The 8,795-nt window shown below is 29.4% G+C and overlaps 1 long non-coding RNA gene across 5 annotated transcripts in view; it reads right to left on the bottom strand.

The window, feature by feature from the left end:
* The window catches only part of LOC106457561, a 10,816-nt gene continuing 2,021 nt past the window's right edge, over positions 1 to 8,795 (bottom strand). For 3 of the 5 annotated variants that reach the window (XR_002610200.1, XR_002610202.1, XR_002610199.1), the window contains 4 exons: positions 8,147 to 8,263; positions 5,703 to 5,798; positions 3,199 to 3,404; positions 1 to 287 (listed from right to left, as the gene is read on the bottom strand). This is a non-coding gene — a long non-coding RNA (uncharacterized LOC106457561). The remainder of the gene's footprint in view (positions 288 to 3,198; positions 3,405 to 5,702; positions 5,799 to 8,146; positions 8,264 to 8,795) is intronic. The other 2 variants (XR_002610201.1, XR_001290714.2) reach the window with 2 other exon arrangements.

Here is an 8,795-nt window from a genome sequence, read left to right as displayed (position 1 = left end):
AAACAATTTCAAACAACACTTTATTGAGGTTTATAAAAATAATTGAACAGTTCTTGTCATAACAATAAATCTGTATAAGCAACACATAACTGTTGATTGTGCATATGATTATAAAAAAAAAAGTTTCCAGTTAGTATCTAATACAGTACTAGAGGTGAACCTACATGGAGTAATTCAAAACATCAGAAATAATTGTTCAGAGTATTGAATACTTTTATTGTTAGTAACCTGTACTGGCAGTCTTCCACAATCCACTTTTTCTTTTGACATCAGACGTCATGATGCAACTGTAAATGAACATATTTAATACAGAAGTGCAACAGTAAGTGTATGGTTATAGTAAGCCTATCAAGATAACACAAAACATCCATGTAAAAAAAAAAACAAGATTTTTCTCCAGCAATAACTTATAAGGCTTATTAAACAGTCTCCTAACTTGATTCCAAAGACAAGAAATCAACTTTCGAAAACCACCTAGATTTAGAAAAATCTCTTAAAACTAATTCTAAAGAAGTTAAACCAATTCCAGCTTTCCAAAGTTATATATGTCGAAACAGTATCCCAGTTAATTCTAAAGATTATAAAGCCAAGATCATATAGGTTTCAGATTATTAACAAGAAAGTCTTGTAGAGTTTTGAAGTAAGCTGCTAGTAATCATCTATGTCCTTAACCCTAGAATGCCAGCATTAAATTTTCAATCATTAACACCAGGTAGTATGGGGGTCATAGTAACCCCATGCTGGTGTTCTAGAGTTAATGTCTTTTTACTTGTCCAAGGAAAGCATCCACAATTGAGAAAGTATTAATTATAATTTACATCTAATGCTTATTCAAATATCTTTTTTTTTGCAGTCTTCTATTCTAACATCTAAACGAACTTCTACCCATATTGTAATCTGGGTCAGTTCAGCAAATTTTTCTTGTATTTCAGAAAAAAATCTCATTATCACAAGTTTTTTAATTTTGTAATTCACATAAACAACATTAATCTAAAGATGCTTTTCTTTTATATTATTAACTGAATTATACGAGTAGGTTAAATATATGTTATTAACTGAATTATACGAGTAGATTAAATTTATATTAACTGAATTATATGAGTAGATCAAATTTATATTATTAACTGAATTATATGAGTAGATTAAATTTATATTATTAACTGAATTATATGAGTAGATTAAATTTATATTAACTGAATTATACGAGTAGATCAAACTTATATTAACTGAATTATACGAGTAGATTAAACTTATATTAACTGAATTATACGAGTAGATTAAACTTATATTAACTGAATTATACGAGTAGATTAAACTTATATTAACTGAATTATACGAGTAGATTAAACTTATATTAACTGAATTATACGAGTAGATTAAACTTATATTAACTGAATTATACGAGTAGATTAAATTTATATTAACTGAATTATACGAGTAGATTAAATTTATATTAACTGAATTATACGAGTAGATTAAACTTATATTAACTGAATTATACGAGTAGATTAAACTTATATTAACTGAATTATACGAGTAGATTAAACTTATATTAACTGAATTATACGAGTAGATTAAACTTATATTAACTGAATTATTCGAGTAGATCAAATTTATATTATTAACTGAATTATGAGTAGGTTAAATTGTCACTCATTTAAAAGTATAAAATAATGTAAATTATTGTTATTATAGGATAATATTACTTTTTTTTCCTTGCATTACAGTCTAAACAAAAGATTCGAACTTGTGACTCCCATATTACAAGTCGAGCGCCCTAACCATCTGGACATGCTGGGCCCGATAGTGACAAGAAAAATAATTTAATGCACTAAAGATAAGAAAATAGAGAAAAACAAACATTTTTGTATCAAATAAATCATTTGTAACTACATAGTCAAAAATAATTCTTTTACATAATGTGCTTCTTATAATTCGAAATAAAGAAACACCACTACTCAAAATTCAATCATGTTTAACTGGGCACTTAGGCTTATCACATTTAAAACTTCTACAAGTGAAACTTTAAATTTTAATTTCAAACAGTTTATCCCTATGCCACTGTTATCTTTATTTATAAAAATAATGTTTAGATCATCAAAAGTAAATTGAGACTTAGTTTATTTTATTTTTTAACCCTTTTGTTGCGTAGTTTGGATATTTCCAAATAAACATTTACACCCAATGACTGCAAAATTTGGATTTCTCCCATCCATAGCTATCAAAAAAATATTTCTCTCTACTGCAACACATGGGAATATCCCCCTGTACTTGAAACAATTGCCAAACCTGCATGCATGTTGCCATCTGTGTTCTACACCATGAAACGCGGATGTTTTTGTGCCTCGTTACAAAATTGCCAACTTTGCAGGAATATATATAGACAGCTTCTTTATATCTTGGATATTGTTATCTAAATAATTTGTTTTATATTTTGTAATGATTTTGGCCTATTATTGACATAGTTTTGCCTATATTTATGACATTTACTGGGGAACATTTTTCTTCTAAATTTTTGGTTTAAATCATTATCTTTCACTAATGAATACAGTTTTCAAAGAATATTAATGTCAGATATAGAAAATATAGCTTCTTTCAATACTGAAAAAGTAAAACAAAGGGTCAAATTCATACTTTTATTTTTTGGTGGATAATTGACACTTTTTTTGGGAATCAGCCTGAAAATGAATTGCAAAGTGAAATGGTTAAATGGAAATAAATCTGTCAATAATAGCTTAATTGTTACCTTGAATCTTTTTTTTTGGGTGTGTGTGTGGAAACATTTTCACCCACAACCAGCAATAACTTTTTGACTGTGGCTTGGAATGTTTCAGTTAATTTTCTTTCTCTTTGTCAAGGATAAGTGAAAAGTTTGTTACACAAACCCCCAAAGATGAGAAAGGTTCTTTAAATTTATCCCAAGTGATAACCAAGTTACAGGAAAATTTTTAATGCATACTGAAACTGTTTTATTTATTCTTTTAAATAAGAAACAAAAAAGAAAAGCAGATGGAATGAAATTAACATTTATTTGAGCAAATACTAGTTATAATTTGATAGGACATTCACTGATCTTTTTCTATTATGTTCAGTCTATGTGATAACTAATGAAGAAATACAGATAATTCACAAAAATGGCAAAATAAACCATCCCATTTTAAAAATTCACTCAATAAATGTATTTTAATTACAATTTACCTGTTATGCAGTAGATCAGTGCCAAGAAGACTTTTCACTCAATAATCAACCCAAGTACCATGAGAGAAATGACTATCTCTATAAATAGTTTGTTTGTTTGGTTGCTGTTAAGCACATGGCTACACAATGGGTTATCTGTACTGTGCCCACCGCAGTTATGGAAACCCTGTTTTTAGGGTTAAAAGCCTTCAGATTTACCACAGTCACTGGGGAATTATAAAACAATTGTTTTAAAGTTTATATACCTCAGTTATATAAGGAACCTAATTTTGTAAAACAAAAGTGTAACCTAAGTTATATATTCAGATCACTTAAAACATCACTTTAAATTTTTGTAAGTTTATAGTATAACGTAGTAAACCATCATTAGAGTTGAACTGTTTTGATTAGATAATTGGTATGCTTTCATGTAATCTGGGCCAAAAATCATATAAAACATTTTTAAATAACTCAGCATGGTTTTCTGCACTGTTCTGTTATCTGTAGTAAACTGTCAGTATAATCTTCATTGATTTAAGAAAGTAATTGCATGGACTGTTTTATCTTTGTCTTAGATTAATAAAATTTGGCAGGTTGAAATTGTTATCTATCATACTAATGTCAGGATAGCCACATTATATCAGAGACTTTCCTGACTGACTTTTCAGGGAAAATTTAAGATTTTCTGACCTGCCACGTTCATGTGTATATAACACACACACACACACTGATTTTTCAACTTTTCTCATAATTTTATTCAATTAAGATCACTTTAACTTGCTCTAATTATAAGTAACAAAAACTTCAGAATATGTTACTACAGAAATGATCTTCAAACAATGATGTTGCAAATTAGCTACAGATAATAAAATTTTGCATTTTTATTTACAAAAGATTTGATCTGTTGTGAAACAATAAATAGATAATTATCACCACAAAAAATACAGTATGATTGATTAAGATTCATGTTAAAATATACTAATAACAGCGTAGTTAAGCACAATGGTTTGCATGTACGTGAAGTTCTGAAGGATATAATGGTGGGACCCACATTATCTTTTTTTAGGTTTGCGTATAAAAGTTTTAAAATTATTTGGCTTTTTTAACCTTTTTTTTTCAAGCATATTTCTCCACGTTTGTGTCCAACCTGACTGTTCAAATTCTCTGATGAATTTGAAAAATTTAATATCAATGGTACTAAAAAGAGTCTGTACCTTAAATTTTAATTGCTCAATCAACTATACTTGTTACCTGTAAGCCTAACACAGAATTAAATGCACCAATTGCATTCTGGCTTACAAAGCATTTTTAATTTTAAATAAAGAAGGAAGGAACAGTTTAGCTAGTTAATCAAATTTCATTTTAAATCTATCAACATTACATGTAGCAAATTCATGCACAGTAAAACAAAATTATTATTATAACAAATTAATCTCTTTGGTTTAGTCTTATACTAATCCATTACTCGATAGGCAGAGCAATTACTTTTTAATCACCTGCTTCTTTGTCTAAGCATGAGGCCAATGCTGATATGGTGTATCACAACTTCAATGATTGTCCTGAACTTCTCAAGAAGGCACTCAATCTCTGCCCTACTGGCAATGAACTAGAAAGTTCATGTAATAGCAGAAAGATACAAATGATAGGCCTATGTATCAAATTTTTTCAAACAGTAGGTTCCTGATACGTTTGTTTCTTAATTTCGCGCAAAGCTACATGAGGGCTATCTGTGCTATCCGTCTCTAATTTAGCAGTGAAAGACTAGAGGGAAGAAAGCTAGTCATCACCACCCACTGCCAATTCTTGTACCAACGAATGAACGTCACATTATAATGCCCCCACGGCTGAAAGGGCTAGCATATTTGGTGGGAGGGGGATTTGAACCCACAACCAACAGATTGTGAGTCGAGTGCCATAATCACCTGGCCATGCCAGGCCCTCTGATATGACAACCTCAAGAGGGATGATCATTGTTTACAGCCTCCATTATACAAGTAAATATCTAATGTACATAATGTAATGAGTTCCTTTTCTGTTTGTATGCCCAGCTAAAGCAACAGAAAGGACATAATACTGAAACAGTTAATATAAACAAAGTGAATGAGAATAGTAGGGTCCAATAACTCGCTGGTTGTACGTTCAGGTGCCACTAAACCTAAAACTTCAATTTTTATATCCATGCCAGAATAATGTGAAGTTATCAAAAATCTAAAATGATGAAGAAAAAATAAAGGCTATGGAATTTTCTTGTGTGTGTGTGTGTGTGTGTGTGTGTGTGTGTGTGTGTGTATATATCAGTGTTCATAAAATAGTGCATTGCTGTGAATCCATACTTAAATACTGTTCACCTGTCAAAATATTGTACAAAAAAATTGGAAAGTAATCATAATGTAATTAACATCATTACACTATGTATGCATATATTTTAACCTTTCTTGTTTCTGTCTTTAATAAAAGTTTGCATTTATCATGACAAGTCAGTTATGAAAATGCTTTCAGTTGGTTAACTACTACAGACATCTTACCTAATAGCTTTTAACCATCACTGCCTCTCTATCATCAACTGGAAACTTGGGACTGACTTCAGTAGAGCTGGGCAATTAACTCAATCAATCAATTACCTACAAGTACCAATTACATCAATTAATTTTATAAAAATAATTAAGTAATCAAAATCAATGTTTCTGATTAATCCAGCTAAGTAATTGAAATATTGCCACTGATTTTTTTCAACTTATTGAGATTTGTTCAGCTTAATCTAATTGTGTCAGCAATTTTTTCTATTTTTTATTATTACAACTATTCAAATCTCATGTGATAATCAATTGGTATTATGTAATCAATTAATGAATCCAACAATTATTCTAACTCTGAGGGACAACACTGTGACGTTTCTGCATAATGGCATATTCCGTATGTTTAAATAATCATGTAACTGCAGTGTCACACTTAACAACCCTATAATTATTAAAACTAAATCTTGATGCTGCTTCATATAGTAAGACAAATATATATTTATTTGGATAAAAATTGTTTGTTTTCTTAAACTTTTTTTTACCTCCAAGAGTAGAAAAAAACGAAAAAAAAACAAACAAGTGTCCCAATCACCAAAATTCATACGTATAAAGAAAATGACACAGTAGTATTAAACATAAACTTTATTCTTGTAGAAACATCTTCATCCACAAGAAAGAACTGGTTTCTGCTGTGGCTTGGAATGAATCAGTTAATTTTCTTTCTCTTTGTCAAGGGTAAGTGGAATGATAAATCCACAAACCCCCAAAGATGAGAAAGGATCCTTACGTGTTCAGAATGCAAACCAAAATTTAGAATGTGTATTATTTTTGCTTAATCTTTTCATGACCATGAATTCTGAATTTCAGTAACCAGAGAAAATATTTCAAGTTTGATAAAACACATTTGGGTTCTATGTGAAACTCCTTATCAAAGTGCACCCATAAAGGCCCTGGGAATAGAAACAGCTTGGTATACCTAACAGATTAATGTATCACATAACAACTAACCTAAGATAAGGTATAAATGTGATAAAAGTATACCCAATAATATTTTTATTGCAACTGCTATAACAAAAACTGGGTGAGAGAAGACTAAAGAGAAGTCCAGAAAGATAACCTAACCAATAAACCAGCCCAACCGAAATATAACACTCGCATCCACAGAATTATCAAAAAGAAACTTAAAGAAGTTATATCTCGCAGCACGCAACACATGCAATCATTTCAAGTCTGCAAATGGCATTTTTACAAATTTTCTCCATATAACTGTTTTTTAGGAAGTTTTAGTGAAGTTTAATTTTGTATTACATTGTCTTGAATATTAGATAGTTGAATAATAATGTATCTGAGTGTACATAAAATTGCTTTGTCTACCTTAACAATGTGAACAATGTTCTATGTACCACTGTAACTCCAACTTAAGTTGCAACTGTAACTCCAAGCCAAGTTTAAGCACACACCACATTCTAAACAAAATTAAACTTCAGTAGTATCCAATTATTCAAAGTTATTTAGAACAAATACTGTCATTTTCAATTCTAATTTACATACTGCCCAGAATGATCACTTAGTTTTAAATGTATTTTATAACACATCTATCAGAAAGGATTGCATTATTTTTAACTTGTAGGCAAAAATCGAAATTAAATTAAAGTTTAATCGAAAGATTACATTTTTTAAGCAAGCATAATGCACAAGATATGCATGAATTGTTCATTGTTGTAAAAAATACGTTCCAAGCTTGAGGAAATATAACAACATTGACAATAATAAAATTGATAGAACTTTGAATGACAAAATGTTTAGATTTATTGCTTAAAACTGTTATGGTTTAATCAATGTACTTTTAAGTTTAACTGCTCTGAAGTTTTGGCATTATGTGGATACTTTTACCATTGTGATCTTCACAATAGTAGCTATATCATTGCTATTTGTTTGTACATTTGATTCACTAGTGGTGAATGGCTAATGGGAACATACAGTCATAAATACGTAGCACAAAAAAATAATGTATCTTTAACAACCATAAAGTTAAAGACAGTACACTAATTAACAGTTTTAATAAAGTATATGTAAACTTGCTAAACTGTTCCAAAAGTACTCTGGATTTTTTTTCAATTTTATAAAATAGAAATTCTATGACTTACAATAAGACACAAGTTTTTATTCTTTGGCTCCATAATTCACTGGTTTACCCTATGCATTCAGGTTTGTCTAAGTGCTCATGTCATGTCCTTTTTTAGTTATATTTCAAATTTAATTAAACCAATTTATTTTCAATGTATGTCAATAAACTTAGCATCAAAACATAACTCAGAATTCAAATATTAATATTATCCAAGATTTAATTTTAACAGGAAATGTGGATGAACATATAAAAAATTAAAAAGATTGATGTGTGTGTGTGTGTTTGTAAGAAGTACACAGAATCCACAATTATAGTATCTACTTACATACTACACCACCCATTGATAGAATCAATAGCTTTAAAGAGTATCTTGCTTCTTTGGATACACCTGAACTATCCATTTCTTCTTGTACTGGCCTCCAGTTGTTGACATAGCTGACAACTGCCAATTAATTAACACAGCAAGCATCAAAAGTATATAAGATTCACCTTAACACTGTACATGTAATAGGCAGATGTAAATATCAAAGTATATAGAACACAGCTATTTTTGTACACCAAAAACAAAGACAAATGTTTATGCTCTGAAAAAAGATTAAAAACATCTTTAGCATTTCTTTTTCCAAAATTCTTATTCTGTTTAAGACATTTTTTGTACTGTGGCTAAAATTTGAAATTAGTTTTCACATACAGAAAATAATGCTTTTTTAACATATTTGTGCATGATTTCTGTTACATACACGTTTCTTTAAGAAAAACATCCAATTTTAAGATAACTTAAACCGAATGAAATTCTAAACAACCACATATTAGAAGGCACGGTCTTATTGATGAAGTGTTTCTATATATATATATATATATATATATATATATATATCTTATTTGTTACCTATAATAGTCTTTATTGTCATACTACCTCTATATTTTATTTGTAAAATAACTTATTTAAAGTTAGGTTCATTCCTACTTGTATA

This window comes from Limulus polyphemus, unplaced genomic scaffold (genome assembly GCF_000517525.1).
Source record: "Limulus polyphemus unplaced genomic scaffold, Limulus_polyphemus-2.1.2 Scaffold345, whole genome shotgun sequence".
In the NCBI taxonomy this organism is placed as follows: Eukaryota; Metazoa; Arthropoda; class Merostomata; order Xiphosura; family Limulidae; genus Limulus; species Limulus polyphemus.
The sequence above is the reverse complement of the archived record's forward strand: the minus strand, read 5'-3'. Positions and strand labels throughout refer to the sequence as shown.